Source organism: Lepisosteus platostomus, chromosome 11 (assembly GCF_059453375.1).
Source record: "Lepisosteus platostomus isolate fLepPlt1 chromosome 11, fLepPlt1.hap1, whole genome shotgun sequence".
In the NCBI taxonomy this organism is placed as follows: domain Eukaryota; kingdom Metazoa; phylum Chordata; class Actinopteri; order Semionotiformes; family Lepisosteidae; genus Lepisosteus; species Lepisosteus platostomus.
Window position 1 is genome coordinate 31,429,416 of NC_142621.1, and position 23,931 is coordinate 31,453,346.

The 23,931-nt window shown below is 43.4% G+C and overlaps 1 long non-coding RNA gene across 6 annotated transcripts; it reads right to left on the reverse strand.

Annotated features, from left to right (window-relative positions):
* Positions 1–16,864: 16,864 nt before the first annotated feature.
* Positions 16,865–22,735, reverse strand: LOC148652429 (uncharacterized). 6 transcript variants are annotated; one of them, XR_015925314.1, is made up of 5 exons: positions 21,583–22,733; positions 20,678–20,798; positions 20,439–20,554; positions 18,071–18,658; positions 16,865–17,186 (listed from the first exon to the last, which is right to left on the reverse strand). It is a non-coding gene; the product is annotated as an uncharacterized LOC148652429 (long non-coding RNA). The 6 variants fall into 6 exon arrangements; XR_015925316.1 differs by having other exon boundaries at positions 20,465–20,798; positions 21,583–22,735; XR_015925315.1 differs by having other exon boundaries at positions 20,430–20,798; positions 21,583–22,735.
* Between the last annotated feature and the right edge of the window lie 1,196 nt (positions 22,736–23,931).

The window sequence follows — 23,931 nt, forward strand, 5'->3', positions numbered from 1 at the left end:
TCAGGTGCGCATTTGAACTCGTCTTCTGATTTGTCGCCCTTTTTTGGTGCATGCCTTTGCAGCAGCTGTGGAATCAGCTATCACGTAATTAGGACTATTATTTCGATTTGAACCTGGGTAACTCTTCAGTCTTCTGAGGAGTCAAATACGCGTCACTAAATCCAGTGTTCTTCGGTCTGTGTTCTCACTAGGAGTTCGTTACGTGACTCTGTATTTACGTGCAATGGACTTATGCAGCATTTGGAGAGTAAAAATGATTTCCCTCTGCAATCATAATTTATTTTATTTATTAATAGAATTACTGTCTCCTGTAAGTGTCATTGTGAAAGTCAAACCTTAACGTTCTACTGCTCACATATAACGTATTTTATTATCTAACAGTAGGTTAAAGGTTTTGCTCATGAATATAGTCTAACTGCATTTCTTACTCTGTCAAAGATAAGATTTTGTTACTGTATAACACTTATTTTTAAACACGTTTAAAGAAAGTCTGAACACTGTACAATAGGACACTGTACACAAAGGAATAAGAAGAATATGGAAGAAATAAAACATAAATTCTTTTCCTGAATAACAGTAAGACTGAATTACACATTAGAAGGCTGGAGTAAAAAGACAGGTCTTTAAGCAGCATATGATAATGTTATAGTAGAGGAGTCTCAAATAGATTTGGGAAGTCAGCTCCGCAGAAATGTTGCCGCACTCAAGAAGGCTCCAAAATTTACTGTTTTGAGACACAGTAAATCTAAGGTTAGGAGCTTGACTATATTCACACAGTAAAGCCTAAAGATTTTATTGAGTTAGATAATGAAAGTGCTTATAAAAGAGTGGGACAACTTTCAAGACCAGTCTAATTATCCACAGGGAGTCGACACAATTTACAGAGGAAGGAGGTACATGTAGAACTTTTTCTACACGGGACATTGAGTGTTGGGTGTACAGAAGCCTTCTTAGTGTCCACAACACAGAGGAACCAATTTAAAGAGTGTAAAATGTGAGCTGGGAATCTATGTCTTTTCCTTCAAATATCAGTGTACATGCTGTGTAATGCTGATCAAGCCCTTGGACTATCTGAAGTATAGAATTGACTCTATTCACTTCTGAGCTTCTGTATATGGATGAACTGAGAGCCGCTGAGAGGACTGAAACACACAGAGTCCTTATGAAGTGAGCAAACCTGACAGCACAATGAGATAACATGGCAGCATCGACAGTGAAGCTGCTCTGCGTTCAGCTGTTACATTATTAAAGCCTGAACCAGCTGTGAACGCCAACCTAAACTAAAATGTTTGTTTTGTTTGTTTCAGTTGCCACTTTTTCTTTTCGGAGACCTGTAATTAAAAATGTTGAAAAAGAAGAACCAGGTAGGTTTTCTTCTTCTGACCTCCCGCATTTCTCTCTCAAGCTGTGAGATTAGACCGGAGTCGTGGTTATAGTGCGCGCGCTCAAAGTTGGGTTTTCTGGTGGAGTGTTTTTCCTGGCTAAATGCTGACAAACCCTCGCAGTTTCCTGGAAGTGGGGCCAGACTGAGTCTGGAAGTCTGTTTTCTGTCACCAGTGATATATCTCTTGGCCTATGGCCCCTCTAGAAATCGTTCTACATTACAAGTCCTCCTCCCCCACCACACACACCCACGTTTTTCAGCGTCTCCTGGCACGGACTCCAGGACTACACACAACACAGGAAGTCACAGAACACAGGTCGAGTCTGGGATGGGCTTGACAAAGCTTTAGTGACACTACAGTAGCCTGAACTGCACTCTTCTGATTTGTAGGGTCTGACTGTCTGTCTTGCAGTCTGACCTTCTCGTCATATTCAATTTTTTTACTTTAGTGAACTGATATTAGTTCCTATTCCTAAGAAAAAGGCACCATCCTTCAAATGCAAACTCATCATCTAATCTAGAAGAATTAATCTCTCAATTTCCTTGAGGGCCTAGCATTTTTGGGTTTGTCTGCCAACCAGATTAGTCAATTAAGCCATTAGTCTAATTCATGTCTAATTCATTCATTTCTAATTCATTTCAACTATATCAGGCTATATCACCCTGCAACTCACAACCAGCAATAAGCAGATGTGAGTCTGGCCACTACTTGTATGGGAGAGCTCCTGGGAATGCTAAGGTCATGTTAGTGAGACCAGTAGGGGGCGCTCACCCTGTCGTGTGTATGGGTCCTTATTCCCCAGTATAGTGATAGGGACACTATATTGCACCATCCTTACAATGAGACATAAATGTGAGGTCCTGACTCCATGGGCATTAAAAATTAAGTGTGTTGGGGGCCAAATGTCAAATTCACCCCCCTGGCCTTTACCAGTTATGGCCACCTTGTAATCTGTATCTATGAATTTGCTTAATTACTGTTTTCTCATCCTCATTGTTAATTGATTTATTATTATTATTATTATTATTATTATTATTATTATTATTATTATTATTATTATTATTATTATTATTTTTACAATGTGCTTATAAGACAATATGAAAGAATATATAACTTGTAAATTAGATTTTAATGTTCCTGTTGTTAAAATTGCAGACTTTTTATCTCCAAATAATGGATTGCATGTTATATTGTGCCAGATAAAATAATAATACATATAAATGTCTTTTTACATTTGATAACATTTGTTCAGCAAAGAGCCACTTTTACAGTTCTCCAAATGTCTTTTTGGACACAAAGCAGCTCCCAGCATATTCATCACCACACTGTCAGACCAGACATTAAGATTTAACAGGTCAAGATCTTCAGGAACCAGAAATTCTGCCTCCTATCTTTCTCAAACTTTAGGATTGAAATTAGTTCATAATGGTTTCTCTGCAAGGCTCATGTGTCTAAGAAAAGAGGACTCATTATTAGTTCAGATGTGAGTAAAAGGCTTAAGTTATGTCTGGGAAACTAATTAATGTACCCTTAACATAAGAAAACACCCCATGCCTGATCTCCCCCTGATACCAGAGCACTTGGAACAGCCGACTCAAGGCCACCCTCTCCCCAGATATCCACACCATGTGGTATATTCCACCCTTGTCACCCTTGGCCCAGTTCTCTTCATTTCAGATCAGTTTTGTGCAGATTTAGTCACAGACAACACAGAGACAGTTGCCAGGGTGCAAAACAGCCAAGTGCTGGAAGCAATAGCTCTCTGAGAAAAAGCAATTATGAGTTCATCACAAGAACACTAGCCCAAAGTGCACTATCATCCTTAAGGCCAAAATTAACTCTGCCACCTGTACACGTCTTTAAGAAAACAGGAAAGAAGCACCAGGACATCTTCCTGCAGTAAAATGTCCACTCTGGAATTCACATGCAGTGCTGGGAGAGCTGTACAGTCCTCTGAAACATTATTATACTCAAGCAGCGGCTTGGTAAACAGAAACCATCAATGAATGCTGACTCCTCTTATCAGTAAAGAGTGAGCTCTGCCTGGACGAGAGGTGACTCATTCTCAAGTACCTGTGGAACAGCATGACTCACTGGTCCAGCCAGTTTCCACCTTCATTACTCTGCCTGAGACACGTCTTTCACGCTGTTTTCTCCTTCTCCCTGGCAAACGGGGGAGGGGAAAGCGACAGCGTCTCCTTTTCTTCCCAGGGCTCCACGGCACAGATCCTGCACCAGGGACGAGCTGTCTGCCTATTGTGTCTTCCACTGCGTGACAAGAGTCTCGCGTACACACACAAACACAAAAGAAACACTGTATTTTTCACTTGCCACATTTGGCCGTGAAATTCGTGGTTTTAAAATGGCAGAACTCAAATATAATAAAGCTTCCCCACTTTAAATGTCTGTTTACTCTGAACATGCACATTAAAAGGCAAGGAGGGGGATAATGGCGTTTTACCCGTGTATAGAATACATCCAGAATACATCGGAATGAGAACGATAATGGCAGGGCTACAGTAAAGCACAGGTGAGTCAGTCTACATCTCTGTCTTCTCCTGGTGCTCTGGCACACACAAAGTCATGGACACCTCTAACGAGATGTGCAGCCCTCCAAAAAAACAGGAGGAGCTGCCAGTGAATTTGGGATGTGCCAGCTTTCAACCATTAGCAAGTAGGACTTCTATGGATGGGTTTTCCCCTGCTATGTCTGTCAATCATTTTTAAAAAGTAATCAAATAACAAATGATGGAAGTACAAATGTGCAAGCGCAGATGTTAGTAATGACATTTAGCTTTTGTTCGGCTGGGTAATGGGAGGAGTATTTTGTGCAGATCTATACAATAGAATATGGCTGATGCTTTGATCCAGAAAAAGTCATATTCTCACCCTTTTATATAGCTGGGAGAGAGCTGGGTATTTTTACTGGAACAGTTCAGGCGCGGTACATTGCACAAGGGTACAACAGCAGTTTGTTAGCTGGGAATGAAACCCACCATCTCCCAGTTATAAATCTGGGACGTTAACCCCTGCTCCATACTGCTGCCCATTGGAGATATAGACTCTTGGACAGACTCATCCACTCAGAGACTCTACTGATTGGGTTGAAGAAAATATGTTGAAAAATGTTTTTTTTAGATGACATTTCCTAAAAAATATTTCTATAGGATACAGCTGAATCTTTATCCTATGAGCTGTGACTCATATGCCTATTAAATGGGTGTGTACTCAGAGGGGGGCTGTGTTGAGTTATACCCACAGTAGTGGCACCGTTAATATCGCTTGAGGACAGGCAGTGTTTGTCTCTCACTGTGTGGTATTTATTCTGCAGAGCAGGTTTATGATCCTTTTGGAACATCAGTGTATTTTATACATAATGTTATACTTACACAGAACAGAGAAAAAATTCCACAGGGGTCTGCACTGACGTAAGTCGTGCACATATGAATTCCTAAAAACGTTGCAATTTCAGATAGTACAGAATACAAGTGTTCAAAACATTCATCAATAAATGACTGAGGACATTTCTATAACAATCATCAGTTGTTCAAGCATCTAATGAGTACTCATTTTTGCTGTTTCAAAAGGACAGAGTGGAGAAGAGGTTATGTACTATGGCACAAGCATTGAAGTGAAGTTGTGACCTAGCTATATATATATGTGTGTGTGTCTGTGTCTTTTTATAAATATTTGTAAGTACTGTGAAATAAATTTCATTGTAAAAAGACAAGCATAAGCCTTCTGTTAAGCGTGTCACCTTTTGGAAGTTCCACAGCTCGCCAGATGTTACTAGAGAACACTCGGGTTCAAAGGAAGGACAGGATCTTTCTCTCCCTCCGCTGCAGCCTCTGTACGTGCTGTTGTTGCTGGACTGCAATTATGAACGCTGCTCTGGTGTGTTTGCACACTTGAAGGCCCTGCTGCTCCAGAGGCGTGCCAACGAGGAGGAGAAGAAGAAGAAGATCACATTATTGGCCATATACAATTTCTTGAATTAGGAATTCGTTTTTTCGCATACCCCAGCTTGGTCTCCACGAGACACACAGACAGGGAGAGAAGCTGGGGGTCTGAGAGCAGGGTCAGCCATTTAAACGGCGCCCCTGGAGGGGTTAAGGGCCTCGCTCAGGGGCCCAATGGAGTAGGATTCCTCTGCCGGCCCCGGGATACGGACCGGGAACCTTCCAGCCACAGGTGCGGAGCCTGAGCCACAGAGCCTGAGCCCTGCCCGTGCCCTGTCCAGGCTGGTCCAGCCGCGGAGGATACACAGTCTGCCCCAACTCTGAGACGCCCTTGCCGCCGCGGTGACCGTGTTGCGCTTCCCCTGGAGGCCAGGGCGCGTGCCGTGTCTGATGCCGATAACGGAACAAAAGCGAAGTGGAAAGACAGGACATGTACTGGAAGTGACGGCAAAGCGCTTCGAGTCAAGCCCCGTGTGAAGCCTGCCCCCCCCCCCCCCCGCCCAGCGAAAGCCCCGTCTCAGACGTGGCGCGGCATGGCTCCCCTGCTCCCTCCTCCACGGCCGAGGGGTCTGGGGTCTGCGGGGACGTGTCTTGACCGGTGAGCTTGGAGAGGCCAGGGACGCAGTATTTGTCTTACTCTGATGAGGAATGGAGAGCCATGCCCCAGGAAGTCAGGGGGATATAAAACTGTAATAGCAGGCTAAGCGCAGACCAGAGGCCCCGGCGAACTGTCTCCGCGGTGACGGATGAGTCCTGAGGAGCTGTCTCCACGGCTGGCTGCAGCACAAGCAGGAAGGGAGGAGTTAAGCCCATTTGCCGTTTGGCAGATTAATGGACTGTGACCTCAGGATAGCAGTGCGCAGCCTCAGCTGCTTAGCTGTCATGATTGTGGCTGTCACCTCAGGCGTGTGCGTGTGTGAGAGAGAGAGAGAGAGAAGCCGGGAGAGGATGCGCTGGCACTCACACACACATACACACACCCTCAGTCACACTCCTTTTCACAAATGATGGCAAACAAGGCCATACACACCCTCCCCCTCCCCCTGCACACCACACAGACTCCCTGGAGTCATGCTGGGACAGCATCTGTCACTCCCCCACTGCTGTCACTTCCACCTCTGCCACGTACCACACGGACCCCCACAGCTCCCTCGCCTACCTCTTTTTTTTCATTTGTTAAAACGATCTGCCTTCTTATTGCTTGTGCAGTGCTGCTGTCCTGTTGCAGACCCTGACAAAAGTACAGAGCTCACTGACTATAGACACTGGGTGACACAGACAGATCTAGAGTCCCAGAGAGGACGGGCTTGTTCACCATACCCTGGATAAAAGACCTGGACATAGACAGACCTAGCTGCCCAGAAAAGACTCGGTGCCCACAGCCTGGTAATAGCCATTGGGTGAAACAGGGCAGACCTTGTTACCCAGAGAGGATGGTGTGTGCTCCCACTGCCAGCAGGGAGAAGCAGAGACAGAGATGCACTTTCTTCTGCAGTGCAAGAGCTACTCAGGGATTAATGAAAACATTTTCTGCAGAATGAGGAATCTAAACCCAGAATTCCCACACCTACCAGAATCAGATCAGGTTCTGATCCTAATGGGGGAGGAAACTCAATAGAGCTGCAGCCCAGTATGTGATCTAGTGTCACAGCCAAGGGACTGAGAATAAGCCACTCAATAATGTCATTTTCCAAAATGTTTGTAAAGGTTTACGAATTGTTATTGGTTCGGGAACACAATAATTAAGGGGTCATGCCAATAAAGCTCTTTCAACTTGCTTCTCTTCAGAGAGAGTACAGCAGAGAATGAACTCCTGTCTTCTTATACGTGTGTAGATCTGCCATGCTCCTGGCATTGCTGTACACCTTACAGAGAGGGGTTTACTCAGGTCCCCTGCCACTCCACTCCTTGGAAACTAATGACCAGTCTAATTACATTGTGTTTTGCCATGTGGTCCACTAGTCAAAGTGGACTCCACAAGACCTTTTCCTGCAACAGGACTTTTTCCTGCAGCATGAATCTGAATTGAACAGGATTTGATCACAGCACAGCAGACTGGAGAGTCTGAGACGACTGAACCCTTTCTCTTCTGTGCACTGGTCTCTGGTCTGTGGCTTTCAGGCAAGCGCTTGAAACTGTTGACACAACCTTTTTAAGGGCGATTTTAGTTATCCTTAGAAATGAAAAGCGTACAATCTCTTTCCATAAACAATGAAAAGGACGGTTTTATGTTGTACACAAGGCAGGGTTCAAAACGCATTTGTTCAGAACTGAAAAGAGACATTTAACTGCTTTATCCAGAACAGGGCTAGAGGGGAGTCAGAGTCTATCCTGGCAAACAAAAGGCACAAGGCAGGATATACCCTGGAGAGGATGCCAATCCTTCATAGGGCACACACAGACACAAACACACACACTCACACCAGAGTCAGTGTTACACAGGCCAGTTATCCTACCAGCATGTCTTTGGACTGCGGGAGGAAACTGGAGCACCCCAAGGACACCCACTCTGGGAGAACATACAAACTCCACACAGATACCACCCCAGGAATTGAACCCGGTGCTGCAAGGCAGCAATGTGAACCACGGCACCACCTTGCCCCCTTTGTCAGAAACATTCTGAAATAAATCATTTATTTGTACACTGCAGTCCATCCTGCTTATGTATCTGCCCATTCATCAATTGATCTATTTATTGATCTGTTCATTCTACAGCTGGTTTTGCTAAGCAAAATTAACAGCAATTTTTTCTTAAAGCTCTGATTGTTCTTGTTTTCTGGAAAATCTACAGATATTAAAACTTAAAGTACTGAATTTGGAAAATATCCTTTTATATACATGTTATTTTCTTATGTGGCTTACAGTAGGTGCTCAAATGTGTGAATGCATTACCAATGCGTCTCCCCACAGCCCGTCTAGGATATCTGGTGCTGCAGAGAGGTGACAGCAGCCAGGCCAGTTGCTCACAGTACCCCTGGGGGGGTGCCCTCAGCTCTAAACAGCAGACACTTCACTGATCTGAGCTCTCTGTGCACCTGAAGCCTTTCTGTGGGCTTGTGCAAAGCGCTGGCACTTCTCCTTAACAATATTATTGATCCCGTATGCATGTTGAAAAGGTTATACTTCACAGGTAACATCATCCCCCAAGAAGAAAAAAACATCTAGGAATGTTATTGTAGAGTCAGGCATAAGATGTTTTGTTGGGCTTAACCTGCTTTGTTGAGCGTCAGTCCCCTGGCCATAGGCTGAGGCAGTCAGGACCCCCATACAGAGAGAGAAGTTAACCTTGGAGGAGCTGCACAGGTTAATATAGGGTGGAGGAGTTGTTTACAAAGACAAATGGAAAAAGACAGGAAACAGGAAAACAGAGTGGCTCACTATGGTTTTTCTGCCTTTTCTGGGAAGGCAGGTCCTGGAGGACTGCATGTCAGAGGAGCGGAAAAGAAGGAGTATTTGGTTGCTGTCATCCTTTCAGAACATACATTACAAACTCCATGTATTATGGGACTGAACATTAATTATCTCTTACCATTATATACCACATACCTGCATGCTCTTAAAAGCACATAATGAACCTGAATGCTGTTCCTTTCAAGATATATACTGTAAATATTATATAGTGCCTTCAGGAAGTATTCTCCCCCTTGGAAATATTCACAATTTGTTATGTGGCATACTCAACTGGAAATACATTGTCACTGATCTACACAAATTACTCTATAATGTAATGAAATGGAACAGACTTCCTAGAACTTGTTTTTCCACGTAGGTCAAAAGAAAACACCAAAATAATAAGTATTCACGCCCTTTGCTATGACACTCAAACTGAACCCAAGTGAATCTAATACTGTTTTGAGAAAATCTACAATTGCTCAGGGATGTCACTCACCCAATTCTTAGAGCATTCAAACATACTGTGCTAATAGGCCTAGTCTTTAGAATATGTGAGGCTAGTGCTTGTGTCCTACCCCCAACCTTAAATGCTACAGTACCTGCTAATGATACCTGTATGATCAAATTTGATTTTGCTCTAAGGATACAGGTTGTTGTCACATTTATGAGAATATGGACTTTCTAGTCCTGCAGAGGTGGGTGATTTTGCACTTAATATAATTAAATGTTCAACTGAAGATTATTTATACAGACGACATTTTATAGCTTCTTGTGTAAGACAGATCTGCACATTCCATAAGTTGCACATTCCATAATATACTAAATGGCAACCTAATCTTCACAGCTAGCAAGAAAACAAGTCATTGCCTAGAGGCGATCAAATTAGTACATTTGATTCTATGATGTTTCTTTGTGGTGCAGGAGACAAAGTGTTGGAAATCGTGGACACTGAGCGGCGCAGCATAGCGAGAGCCTGTGCTAGCATGTGACTGGAGCACCAGAAGCCATCAGGAGGAACGGCAGACGGAGCAATGCTGATTGGCTGCGATGCGCTTGGTAGGAGGTGATGGAATTACTACGGCTGTGTGTCAGAGAGCACTCAGGTCAGCAATGTGCTCAACAAACATGTTGACTTTATTTACAGCCCCTGCTTGTGGCTTCACACTCATTTAGACCCTGGGTGCTGTTGCCACTCAGCTGCCAGCAGCCTGTCGGAAGAGAGAGGTCTCGTTAACATTTGGCAGACAGTGTAATTGAGTGCTTGACGTTAATGAAGACAGAGAACCTTCCCAGTGCTGGGTTCAGGAGTGAACTAGGAACTAGAGAGCCAGCTTGGTCAAATTCCCCTCAACCACCGGAAGATGTTACAAACAATCAGGACTGTGCCGTAAGGTGCACTAAAGGCTTCTAGGGACCAGTTTCGAAAAACCTTTCTAGCGCTTAAACGAGCTGAAGGTTCAGAAAATCCATCTGGCCTTTTCCTGACCTTTTTAGACACCAATATTTCAAGAGGAAACTGAGCTCTTCCAATAGGTCCAAGATTAGCAAAATAATTTCCTTGAACCCTACTAAAACTGGCCTCGACTGATTCAAGTTAGACGTTCTTTGCAATGCTGGGTGCTGACTGTCTCCGTTGTGTCTGATGGAACTGTTAATCTATTCTGAGCATCACAGTATGGTTGAGAATAGCAAGCAGCAGGAGACAATACTACGAGAATCCTGATGGTAGGAATGCAGATTTTCCGTGGAGCAAATTTAGAGATTGGTGAGCTACACTCCAGTTTCAGGAGAAATACTCATTTTGTATCCACAGCTTCGCTATCGCAGCTGAAGAACAGAACGTTAATTAGGCCCTTTACATATAGACATAACACCTAGTAATATAGTAGTATACAGACTGAATATAGTATATAATAAATTTAGAAATAACATCATCTAATCCTAAACATGAATAATAGACCATGTTAATCATGAGAGCCAGTTTTGCTGCTTTTTAAATCCTATTGCAATGTGAAGAGGGCAGCTCACTTTCAGTTCTAGTCACCTGTTGGGCTTGAAGTCACAGTGGCCTGTCAGCGGATTATTGTCTATACTGTGTATTGCAGTGCTCGCCCTGCACATTTACCTGTCTACAGCAAACTTGCTCTAAAGCCTCACAACTGCCAGGTCTAGGAAGCATGAGGATATGAGTGACCGTTTGCACTGCCGTGCACAGCCTGCTTGCCTGCACGAATCTGTACTCAGCAAATGCAGACCTTAGTGCTTCAGATTGCGTGGAATCTGAAAGTGATCAAACACTTCGCTGGCTGATTCGCAGTTCAGCAGTCCTTCCTCTCAGGACAACATTTTGCGATTTTGTTACAGACGTGAAGCTGCTTTACGAAATCCGGTTCCAAATCATCACGTTCTGCCTCTAAGGACAGTGTGCTCAGGTTGAGGCTGCGTCAGTTCTGTGGATGAATGAGCACACCATCCCCTTGCCCTGTACATAGGCTGCTTTTAATCCAAAATGGCTTGCTGTTGCTGCTGATGATAGCAGTGTGGAAGGGCAGCTCCAGTCATGGATCCTGCCCTCTTTGTTGGTTCCTTTGTTCTTCCTTAGGCCATCTGTGAAGTGGGCTCCTGCCAGGAGCGAGGGGAACTCAGGCCAGTCTCTGCTGTGGGTGCTTCAGGGGCGCAGTTGCTGAGCAGCTGGATGGTATTTCGCCAGGGAGCAGGCACCTCTGCGGCCCCAGGTGCGGCTGTTTAGTTTGCTGAAGTAGGCCGGCCCTCCAAGAAGGTCCTCACGACCGCAGCATTCAAACCAAGAGCATTCAGTGACAGTGCAAGGCTGTGGGGTGGACAAAAGGAGAGGAGCTCTTTGTGCACTGAATGTCTTCCTGAGGGCTCGTGAATGCACTGTGGTCCCTAGCACACACAAAAGATAGGCAGCAAGACGCTGGCAGAGCAGCTGATAGAGTCCTACAGTTGCATTCAAATACTGAGGTAAAGAGAGATGCAACAGATGGGCTCCTCCACACTATGCACTTGCATAGTTCAGCAGTATCCTCCGAGAGTCCTTGTTATTCTAATGAAGACACATGCTTCTAAATTAGACAAGAGTAACGTACTTTCTGGTCTTCTTCAGGTCTCAACAACTGCTGTATTGAAAATGGCTGTGTTCCCCTCTGGCTAAATGGATGTAGAGGCCAATTGCGTGCTGAAAATAAGACAGGAAGAAGGTAAAAGAACATGTTGGCTTTGGAGACTCTGTAAGGGAAAGAGGAGTAAAAGGAGGACAAAAGAAAGAATTTGAGAACGGGTGTCCAAAATCTGGGAGTTGAATTTCAGAGGATGAATCCCATGATCAGAGAACCTTTTGTTCTTGGAAAGGGTCATGACAGCCGGGAGCCTGACTTGGAAGCACTAGGCACAAGACAAGATGGGGCACCAGTCCATCACAGAGCACACACACAACGCCAGACACCAGCTAACCTATCTTGAGAGGGTTGGAGGAGACCAGAGACATCCCAATCAAACAGGGCAGGAGCATGCAAACTCCACACAGGGGGCTCTATTGGCTGAACTCAAACCCAGGGCTCAAGAGCTGTGATGTTAATTCACTTTGCCACCAATGCTCCCCTCAAAACTGATTATTTTTTCATAACACATCTGTAATCTGACTCTCTTTTCTTGACAGCACAACAGCGCAGGAAGCTCGCCAGCACCCGTCCCTACTTGAGGCCCTGGCCCACAGCGTAACCACCACAGATTCCCTGCCGATTCCCCTCACACTTCTTCCTATCAGCTTCAAAGACTTGGCTTGGGAAAGGCGCACTTTATTCTCAGCTCCAGACCCCCTGTCTAGGGCTTGGACTCTCCACTGTTTGAGAGTCTCATTGCCAAAGCAGCCTGACTGCGGGAATGGTGTTTGTGTGTGTCGAGGGGTTGCTGTCTTTGTTGTTATTGTTGTTGCTAGGCCATTCCTCACTCGCACTTGGCAACGCTGTCGGGTGTTCCAGGGTTATTTTGTCTCCATGGCAACAGGCTCGCTCTCAAACAGACACCGGAGAGCAGCCTATATTCACCACAGTCGTCTTGCTTTTCTTTTTCTTTGTGATTTTACTTATTTCCTTACTTGTTTTGTTTCCCCCTGAAATGATTCTCATGCAATTACATTCTTCAACAAAAATCGGAATTTCAGTACCCTGATCCCAGTTGCACTCGCATGCGCAGTAATTAAGGAATCGATCAGGGAATTATCAGCTGTGTACTACTACGTGCTACTATACGTTGAGGACCAAATACTCATGGAGAAGCTACTGCTTAACTATGAAGTCGACGCTTAATTAGAATTTACAATAAAATAACAAACTCCATTTCAGGGACTCCAGTGAAGTGACAAATGTTTACAGAATGTGATGAAACTCTTGAGTTTGACGTTGTGTCCTACAGCAATTCCCTTGTCTGTCCAGGGTCCCATAATGGTTCGGAGTAGACCCCTGTATCTGTATAGAATACACTACTGAAACTTGCTTTATATGGAAAAGGAGATGTGTATATTGTATACGTACTGTACTGCAGGGGCACTGTTCGGGGAGTCAAGTGAGAGATTCCAAAATACCTTTGTCCCACTCATCCCCACCACCTCCCCCCAAGCAGTTAACAAAGTGACAGATGCAAACTCATTGAACCCCCCCCCCCCGAATAACTGACCCTGTGTGTTTTCATCTTCACTGTTGACTTAAGACATCCACCGGATTGACTTGATCAGTGTCCCTGGGGGATTGGAAGACTTTAATGTTCAAGACTTAAAGAGTTCAGTTCTTTTAGCCTGTCAGGAATGGATCTGCCTGTTCGTCTCTGAACTGATTACAGAACAGCAGAGCAGCAATATGTTTTGCTAGCATCATGACTAAAATTGTACACGATATTCTAAACAAGGTCCATACTAGTGCATTGCAGAATTTTAACCTAATGACCCTTGATTTAAATTCTATAGGAATTCTGACCCTATAGGAAAACATTCTGTCTACATTTCCATTCCACATAAACACCCAAGTGCTTTTGCTGTTATGATGCTGGAAATATATTTTTGTTATTCAGTTTATTTTCCATTAAAATTTCTTTCCCTATATCTTGGTGTTTCCATCCTTTCTGTTCTTTTTTACCTTATGTTATGTTATTTTTAATCATTTTACAAAGGGCTTTTCCTAAAGCATTCTTCTCCACCCAGTCATTTCCAGTGTGCACTGCGTAACCAATGATCAGGTGCTATTTGAATCAATTCACCACCTGGATCATCTGTCACGCTCCAAGCCATGCGAGACGACTGAGTGGTCACTGCAGCTGAGTGCTTGAGTTTTAACTCACTACCCATTATGTGCAGAAATATACAGTAACAGCCCGAAGTGTTCTCTGAACGTTCACTGAATAATAGTTTATTTTATATCTGCAATCTCGCTTCTTTAGTTAAAATATATTAAAAGTCATTTTATTTAAAATTTCTACATATGACCTTTTTTACCGAAAGCCTGTCTTTGTAGTTTTTCTTGGTAAATCATTGCTTCCAAAGTCCTTTGATACAGAATCATAACTTTTCTTCATTTCATACAGTGTGACATGGAAAGGAATCAATGAATACAGTGGTCCTGGTGGGGTCCCGTTCTAACTGCACCTTAACTATTAGTGCTGTGAGATGTATTTGCGTTAACATATTCAGTATTTTGTATGTGGTCATTTGTTTGGTGCGAGTGAAGTTTTATTTAATCTCTGACCCAGGGAAAAGTGTGGTGTGGATGGTTGAGGCAGGCAGGCTCGCGTTGTGTCCCTTATATTCTTTTTCTTCTTCTTTTTTGGTCTGCTGTTTTTTGTTATCAATAGAGTTTGGTAATTGGCCAGTGAAAGCTCTGTTTTCCTTCATATGAATGCCTAAACTGAGCCCTGGATTTTACAGCTACTCGGCGCCAGCAATTGATCTGCTGGCTGGTTTAAAATGTTTCGGCACTGAATCCTTGGTTTCCAAAATATGCTAGTTGAAGTGCTTTATTTCCAACACCTCCTGCACAAGAACTTCATGCAGTCTCTCCTCAGCTTGGTAATGATACATTTGCTCCCTTCATTTTGAGTAAAGGGCAGCATGGTGGAGCAGTGGTTAGCATTTCTGCTTTGTAGAGTTGGGGCCCTAGGCTCAATTATGAACCTGGGCTGCTATCTGCAAGGACTTTGTACATTCTCCCCATGTTGGTGTGGTTTTCCTCCCACATTCCTCATAGTATGTCTTAGCCTGTGGGAAAATTCGTCCTGGTGTGTGTTCCCTGCAATAGACCGGCATCCCGTCCAGGATGTATCCTGACTTGTGCCTGTTGCTAGCAGGGGGGGCTCTGCCCCCCCCAGGTGGATGAAGTGATTAGAAAATGGATGTAATTTTGACTAAACATCTCTTAATTGATTATCACTCGATAATGAATAGACACAGGATAAAATTACTAGCAAACATCATGCATCAGACAGGCCCACAGTGAGTGGATATTTTTTTTTAGCTTAAGTCCTGTTGGTTATATGTGAGATTTTTTAAAAAGAGGTGCAGTAGTGTGATTAAGAGCATGGCTGAGGCTCAAACTCCTGTGGAACTGCAGTACATTTATACAGCAGCTTACCCATCAGCAGTGCGGTGGCTAAGGATCTACGCCTGTGCCTGGAAGGTTGCCGGTTCGTATCCTGTAGCCAGCAGAGGAATCCTACTCCGTTGGGCTCCTGAGCAAGGCCCTTAACCCCACCTGCTCCAGGGGCACTGTATAAATGGCTGACCCTGCACTCTGACCCCAAGCGTGTCTCTCTGCCTGTGTGTCTTATGGAGAGCAAGCTGGGGTATGTGAAAAGATGAATTCCTAATGCAAGAAATTGATGCCAAAAAAGTGATCTCTTGGATCCCCACTCTACATCTTGGAGGCCACTGACACAACAGAATTCTTCATTAACCTTGAATTATTTATTTTGGCTTAAGCGCACAAAACACAAAGTAGTCTTTTAATATTATCAGGTAATCTCTATTCACAGGATTAATCAAGACAGGATGAGTAAATAATATTAGTTGTTTGCTTAGTTTATGGATGTTTTAGTACTCTTGGTGATATAGAGGGCCTGGGGAGTTTAAGCCTCTTGTAGACCTGAGCTGACATCTATGAGGCAGAATGACCCGATCTTACAATCAGATGCCGCTGTGATGGTTTTGGGTAGAATCAACCATATATGGAGCAGTACTGAGCTTCTGGAATGTCAGAACTGTTCCTCATAAAAAGATTAATTCTTAAATTGCTGACAGCAGGTTTTCTAGGTAAAGCATGTGTTTAGATTGAGAACTGGGTAGTGGACAGAGAAGAGAGTATAGTTAATGAGCAAATGCTCATGTTGAATTGATGTAATCAATGGAGTACCACAGGGACCTGTATTAGGGACCTCTGCTCTTCCAAATGCATATCTAGATTCTGGGATAATTAGAAAACCGGTCAAGTTCATAGGTGATTCCAGAGGATAAGAAAACACCAGAAGCTGCAAAAGACATTCAAAACACCTTGGGCTAAATTTGAGGTTAAGTAAACACCTGACAGCTAATATTTCAAGTACAGCGGGTTATATACAGGCAGCAGAGATAGCCTCTATATATAAAATTGGATACATTTAGAAGTTACTAATGAAAAATAATGTTTTTTCATTTGAATATTTAAGACAATGTTGGAAAGCAATAAAAAGGACAAACAAATTGGTAGGATATATACTATAGTTAAAAGTGTAGAATTTAAATCAAAGAGCATCATGTTAAAAGTTTATAATTCACAAACAAGGCATAATTTAAATTATTATTTTAATTTCAGTCTCCACTTACAAAAAATCATGCTGCTCTCGAATCAGTCCAATAAAGAATAACCAGATGCATTCCTGGGTTTAAAGGAATGTCCTACACTGAGAGGCAGAAGGAACTGAACTTGTTTTGAATAGAACTAAACCTCTGTTTTTAATCTTGAACAGGGAAGACAATGAATGGACGTGATCCAAGAATTAAAACCCTCAAAGGCATAGACAAATTCAGCCCAGTGAATTTCTTTGGAATAAAGAGTGGAGCAGGAACCGAAGGACACCAGTGAGAACTACAGGGAAATGTAGTTTATAAACAAAAACAGGTGGCACTCCATTTGCCGAAAGGGTTGTGGGAGTCTGGAACAAGCTACACAGACATGTTGTCAAATCTGACATCCTGGATTCCAGAGAGAAACAGCATGACGAGATAACTTAGATCAATTAGCCAGGAACAGGCAGGCAGGATAGATGGACTCAGAGGCTCCTCTGGTTTCTCACTGTTCTTCTGATTGCACTGGGTCAGTAGTGTCTGCCATGTTGGGAGGAGTACAGTGAGCCTGGACAGCAGGGGTCCTCCCAGATATTAGACACGAGCTGCTTTCCTCCTGTACCACTATATAAAACAAAGAGGATTAATGGGGCGACAAATACATACCAATTATCAAGTCATTATTGTCCCACAAACCCTGATCCCGAGACAGTACTCGCAATATTGACGAAAGCTCCACTCTGCTAGCTATTACAGCAGCGTCTGAGGTTTGGTTTTCATCTTCCCTTGCCTCTCTGACAGCCCTGAGGTTTTGGGGGTTTTTGTATTGAAAACTTTGGGTCTTTTAAGTTATATTCCTTTTTTAATGTCAAATTTGGATTTTTACATTTACTTTAGAGCATGTGTTTGTAAGACACAAAAAATCCAAATATAACAGCATAGAATAAAGAAACGTATTTTAAGAAAATCTTTTTGACCACTCAGAATGGAAGATCCTGTTCCTACTGCTTAGAGTTAAACACAGAGGCACTTTTAACAAACGTCAAAAGACACCAGGCCCTCCAGGAATTTGAAACCTTGACATTGCAGCTACTTCTCCAACAGTTACAATGCAGTAGTTGTCCGATTACAGGAGAATATCTGTGAGCACTTTCTCAAAAATTAATGTATTTTCTAATTAGTGTATAAAAGCTTGCAATTATCCTTAAATGAAATACTGAAAAAAAAACAAATGATCATAAATTAAATGCATTGCACAACCATCTGCAAAAATAGCCTTTCTCTAAGGCTGGGATCTCTTATCCTGGTCCCAGAAAGCCCCAGTTCAGTTAGTTTCACAGGACACCCTAAAATCAGTTAGTCTTATGGGTGACTTTTTTCTCATGATTGGTAAGACCTGAAAGGTATTGATGGATCAAGGAAGTCATCTGTTCAATTGTGAGAATTCTGGTTCTTGAGGGTTGAAGAGCATTTAGTAGTTCTTTAAATAATTTAATTTATCAACTCACCTCTTTAAGCGAGAACTCTGGAATTGTTCCATGTCTTCATAAACTGGTGATTTAACGGTGATTGGACCAGTAGCGGTAACAGGACCAGAACTGGACATCCCTGCTTAAAGAGATTTTTGTCACTTTTCGCTGTAACTGGGGTATGAGTCTTCCTTTTCATATTCATGTGGTGCATTCTTTATTTTTAAATTACACTAAGATAAATCCCTCTTCAAAGGGACAGAACATTTGCTGACAGGACATCAGCTCCCTGTTACAAAGCTGAGATTTAGGAGGCCGCTGGTTTCTATCAGAAGCACCAGCTCTTTCATACCAGTGCAGTTACATGGGCAGCCTGTGAGCCGCCTGCTTGCGAAGCAGATGTGGCAGTTTGTCGAGGACGCACAAGGAGAACTGAAGTAGCAACTGCAGTCCCAAGGGTGTGCCTGGGCTTGTTGAGACTCTGGCTGAAGGCGTCACCTTCTGAAGGCGGGGGCAGGGTGGCAGGTGGCAGTCTTTCAAAGTCAGGCATTCACTGCCGGCAAAACCAGCAGGCAGTAGGAGGGGGACTATTCTCACCTGAGCGGATCTGAAATATTTGGAGCAATGCTGGGAAATAAGGAAGAAAAAAGAAAATCAGTGTCCCATGACTATGTCACTCGTCATAGTCACAGAAGCCAAAAACTCTCACAGCTGTGGTTCAACTAGTGATGTAATAAGAGAAACTGAACCATAAATCACTCAACTACAGTATGTTATGACAGGGTTGTTAAAGTTAAACTGCAATACAAAAGTAGAGTCAGAAACGCAAACAGTATCACAGTGTACGTATTTTATGAACGTGAACAATTTTCTCAAAGTCTTTTAATATTACCTTTGACATTTATTAATGCAGCTTAGTTGAGGGGGGAAGAAACTTATCTTTCCATTTATCATTTTTTTTCCAAAAGGATCATAATCTTCAAAAACATGTGATCACAACAGCACAAGGTGAACTAGATACAAGCAGCTAGCTTGGGGTGTTGCAGCAGCTAATGCAGTGCATTTTCTAGTGGAATCCAATTAACTCGTTTTCAAGGGTTTCTGTACTTTCTGTACTACTGATCTGTCAGGACTAACTGTGAAGCTACAGATTTCAGCAGGCGATTACCATAGAATTCTGCTTCTACTGTACACAAATAAGGGAGATCACTGAGTGAAATGAGTAGAATAACGCAAAAATGTCATCAACTCTGGCAAACGATGCAGGTGGTTCATTTAGAGAGATGATTGGCGAACTACACTGTCAACAGAATAGCGCCCCTGTTGTGACAAAAAGCTGCAGTCAAGCAAAGGAATTTGCAGCACAGATTATTTGGGTTTCCCACTGAGGTTTGCCCAAGGCCATCTCCTTACTGCTTTGCTGAATGACAGCTGTATTTCAGCTGCTACAGTTTCATCTTTATAGCATTGCTCCTGTTTAGCTCTCTGTGGAAAAAAAAAGTGCTGCCTGCTTCCACTTTATTTCCATTTGTGTTTATTTGCCCCTAATCCTGCCATTGAAACATGTTTGACTTCCCTTGCGTCATTCATGTAAGGACTCAGACACACACCTATTGACTGTGTGAGTCATGACTCTTTTTTTCACCCTCATTTAGGAAAATTCACAGCATGCGATCCCCACTGTAAGACGGTAGACATTGCCTTTTAAAGTACGTTGTGCTTTTCTTGGAGGAGCGCATCCAGTAAGAATTCTGTGCTGGAAGTTGAACATGTGCCTCACAGGCTTGGTATCTTTGCTAGGAATCTGACCTGTGCCCCTTTAAAATTGTACTGGAGGTACATCTTCGCCTCCAGGCAGAGATTCTTAACTGGGTGATCTCTTCCAGCAACTCATTGCTGTAAGATACCCATTTTCTCAGCTAGAGTCACAGTTTAAAAAGAAAAGGTCAGTCTGAAAAAAGACCATCACGGAGAATCTTAATGTGTATGTTTGGCGATCTGAGGCCCATGCATCAGATGGTTGGGTTTAAGAAAGAGCTTTCCTGCTTACAGATGGAGGTGTTCACTGGCTGGGTGATGTGAAGGCAGTGAAGGAGCTTCAAGTCACAGTGTGAGAAGAACTAATTACTGCCTTTTGGGCTTCTGTGCGTTTACTGTGTTGTCAGGTAGAGCCAACCCCTAGCTTCTGTTAAACATGATAGTGCTGCTGTTAGAAATGAACATTTCCGGGCTTGCAGTGCAAAAAGATCCTGATACAGGTGCTGATTTACAGTATTTCTGCAGTGAGCTAAACAGCCGATCAAATAGAAGTTCCAAGCTGGTGTGTCTAATTTGGAAAAGATATGTAGATTCTGTACTGACTGAGGAATGAAACAGAAACATTTCACACAAAGCTCACATTAAATACCTGAAGAAAGGTCACCCAGCAGTCACCTGCACACTCGTTAAACACCCTTCTGAAAAGGCCTAATCCTAGGAACAGGTTCAGTACTGACGGTTCTGATGTCATCTGTGCACCAGTGCCTGCAGGGAAGCAGCATGTGTCATCCCTGTCAGAGCATGAAGGCCAAATGTTTTTTTCTTCTGGAGAGGACTGAGCTGTCGGAATGCTGGGCTGTGGTTTTTCCAGGACACGCCTAGACTCACTGGGATCTGTGCAGACTAAACACCACTGCTTCTCAAGACGACAGCCTGACATCAAAGCCTTAGGTATTTCTTCCTCTTGCTCACACACACTCTTTCTCTCTCCGTCTGAGCGGGTTCCTACCTGCAGGATACGCACGAGAGTCCCTCATTAAAGGAAATCTGAAACGTGCTACACCCTCCAGAGACCACAGAGCAGAGACTCAAATTCTACTCTTTTGTTATTCCTGGCTCACACAGTGTTCAGTCCTACTGCCATAGTGATTTTTGTATTTCCTACTACAGTTGCTAATGTAACATTATTTGTTGAAGGTGTGATAGTGTTTCAAAGGAACCAGCTGACTGCTTGGCTTATACACAACATTTTTAACATAACACATTTACTATCAATTAAAAAATATTTTATGAAAATATTCCCAAATTATTTATATTTCTTAAATGAAGCTAGTTCCTGTGTGTGGAGTGTTGATGAGTGTTCCATGAGTCTCCAGTCCTGTTCAAAATCCGTTTCTGAAAGACAACTTGGGACACTCGTCTATACATCCCAATTACCCCAAATTACCCAAACTGTTTCTTTTTCTGTTTTTAAGTACATGTTAAACTAGAACATATTAGAAGCTTAGCAGTCGAAATACAATTTGTTTTTAAGATTCCTGGCTCCATTTGTGTCTCAGATCCTGAAGGAAAGTTGTTATACTTTTTCAGGTATACTTGTTTGCCTTTAACAGGCTACTTTTTTGTTATTGTGTTCATGGGGAACGTTTCTATAGCAACAGCTCCTGTGCTCTCCTTATCGTCTGCTTCACTTTATTTTAAAAAAGGTAGGAAAGCTTTAAAACTGATATAAACGGTTAACTAGCACAAGAAGCCATTGCTCAGCAGCATATTAAAGGAAAAAGCGGACTTGCAGCTGAATTGCCGGGATCTGCACGTCTGTGTTTCCTGAGACTTGGCAGGCTGGGGTGGTCTGGGGGGTGTGAAGAAGGAGGAGCTGCCGGCTGTCGAGTAGCGAGCGGGTCCGGTGCAGACCGCAGTCGCGGAAGACACACGGCTTCAGGAAGTCGAGCCCCGTCACCGATCCCACGCTGGCGATTTTCCCAGGCCGCCCCTCCCCCTCCCCTTCCTGACCCTTTCCTTTGTAGCCGCCCCGCCGGCAGCCCGTTCCCAAGGTAAACAAAGGCTCCAGTGTGTTGCTGTGCCTGCGGGGGTCGCCGGGCTGAATGGCTGGCACAGAGAGAGCTCTGAAAGGGAGGCAGGACGCTTTCTGTGAGGGGTGTGGGGGGCGGGGCAGACTGGGTGTTGTCTACCTGTCAATACTGTCCCTGCTTCAGACAGGCAGCCTGCCAGGGGTTTCTATAATCTGCTTCCTAACAGCAAAATCGCCAATGACGTCTGAATAGGTTTTTTCATGTCATAAGCTATTTCAGAAAATGTTCTTTTCCTTTGGCGGCCTCCTTGATCCAGTGTGGCCTGCAAAGGTCAGATAAACATAGCCTTTTTTCCCCTCTTTGACATAATCATTTGTGCATATATCCGATAACAATTTTACAAATTGAGAGAAAAGTGCCCCGAACAGATAAAGAAAATAAAAAATAAATCAGAAATCAGAAAATACTTTTAATAACCATCGAGAAGTCTCCCTGTAGTTTAGCATTTTCCAGTGCCAGCCATGTGAAGGTAGATAGATTGTCTATTTATGAATTAATTTAGCAACAGTTATAGTTTAACTGCCAAAGATAAAGACGCTTAATATCCATAGTATTGTGACATATGGAATGACCAGACCCTGTGAGCAGATACAACGCACACTATTAGAAAATGGAACACCACTGGTCTGTGACGTTTCCTTCTTCCTTCAATCAAAACATCTTTCCCCACCCCCACCCTGCTGCCAGTATATGAACTAAAACTATGAACTAAAAAAGGCTAACAAATCACAGGATATAATTCAATGTAACATGGATATGTGTCACATTTCAAGTATGTGCAACATTCCCACAAAAAGTCAGAAATTAAGAAGAAGGTAAAGCAACTGTAAGGAGGACCTGAGGAGACCCGAGCCGCGGTTGGAGAGAGGCTCTGCTGTGACACTTCCCACAGCGACTCCAACAGAAAAGTCTGCGGAGAAGCCAGAAAGAGCAGATCCGTGCCTTGGAGCCTGCTCCTGCTCCACAACTGATACAAAAGGGAAACTAACCTAGCGGAGCGACCATTTCTGGAGAAGAGGAAAAAAAGGGAAGTGGAGAAGACGGATGGCGGATCAGGGCCACATCCCAACAAACCCTCCGGCACACCAGACACCAGGATGGATGTGTCCGAGGGGGAAGAGAGATGGATGAGACGAGTTGTTGCAGCCTACGATAAGGAAGCAATAAATCAGGAGCTGACAAAATCAGGGCAGGACCTGAAGGCTACGCTGAAAAAAGTTGACCGATGACCGAGCCTGACTCGAGAACTTGACAGATTTCTACTGCAATGAGAAGTTGTACAAGAAGGATGCAATGTAAACAATATTTAAAACAAACAAAGTTTGTCTCTTCTATTTCGCGTAGTTATTACTCAGAACGTTCTTATCTGGCATTTAGTTCTTTTAGCTTTTGTCATACAAGATAAGATATGTAGCCGTTATTTGGTACTGAACTACGTTATGCAATCATAGCAATCTATTGACTTTTAAAATCATAATCCTCAGTCTAAATCACTAAATACATAAGAAAGAGACCTGAATCATGAAGTCTTCTTCTGGATACTTTTACACAGCATAAGAGAGCGTAAAACACTGGGCTGTGCACTTCTGTTGCTTTACATACGCGTTCAGACAGAGAACCGGCTTCTTTGTGTCTTCGCTGGTTTGTCCTCTATGAGACTGATGTGTCCTTTGTTCTGTAGTAAACAGACAATAAAGGGACCTTTGTAGCCACTAAATCAATGTCTCCTTCTTAAAAAACGAATCTTGTAGATGTTATCTCTCCAGCGGCTTTACAACAGGAATCCGGAGAGCAGTTTCTATTCCCTAGAGACTCCCGAGCTAGTGGGAGGAGAGGGGGTTTGGGAAAATAACATCAGTTGACTAAGCACTTCAGCATGTTTAAATTAATTGATGAAGGAGGGAGACATCAGTAGGCCGATTTGAGGAGCCTGGAGGGGTGCCTGTCAAGCCCTGAAAGGAAAACCTGTCTTGCTGAGCTGGGTTTGGAGAGCGGTGTTTTGTTTTTGTCTTTCTGTCAGTGAACACCTTCCCCAGTCGCCCCCTGGGT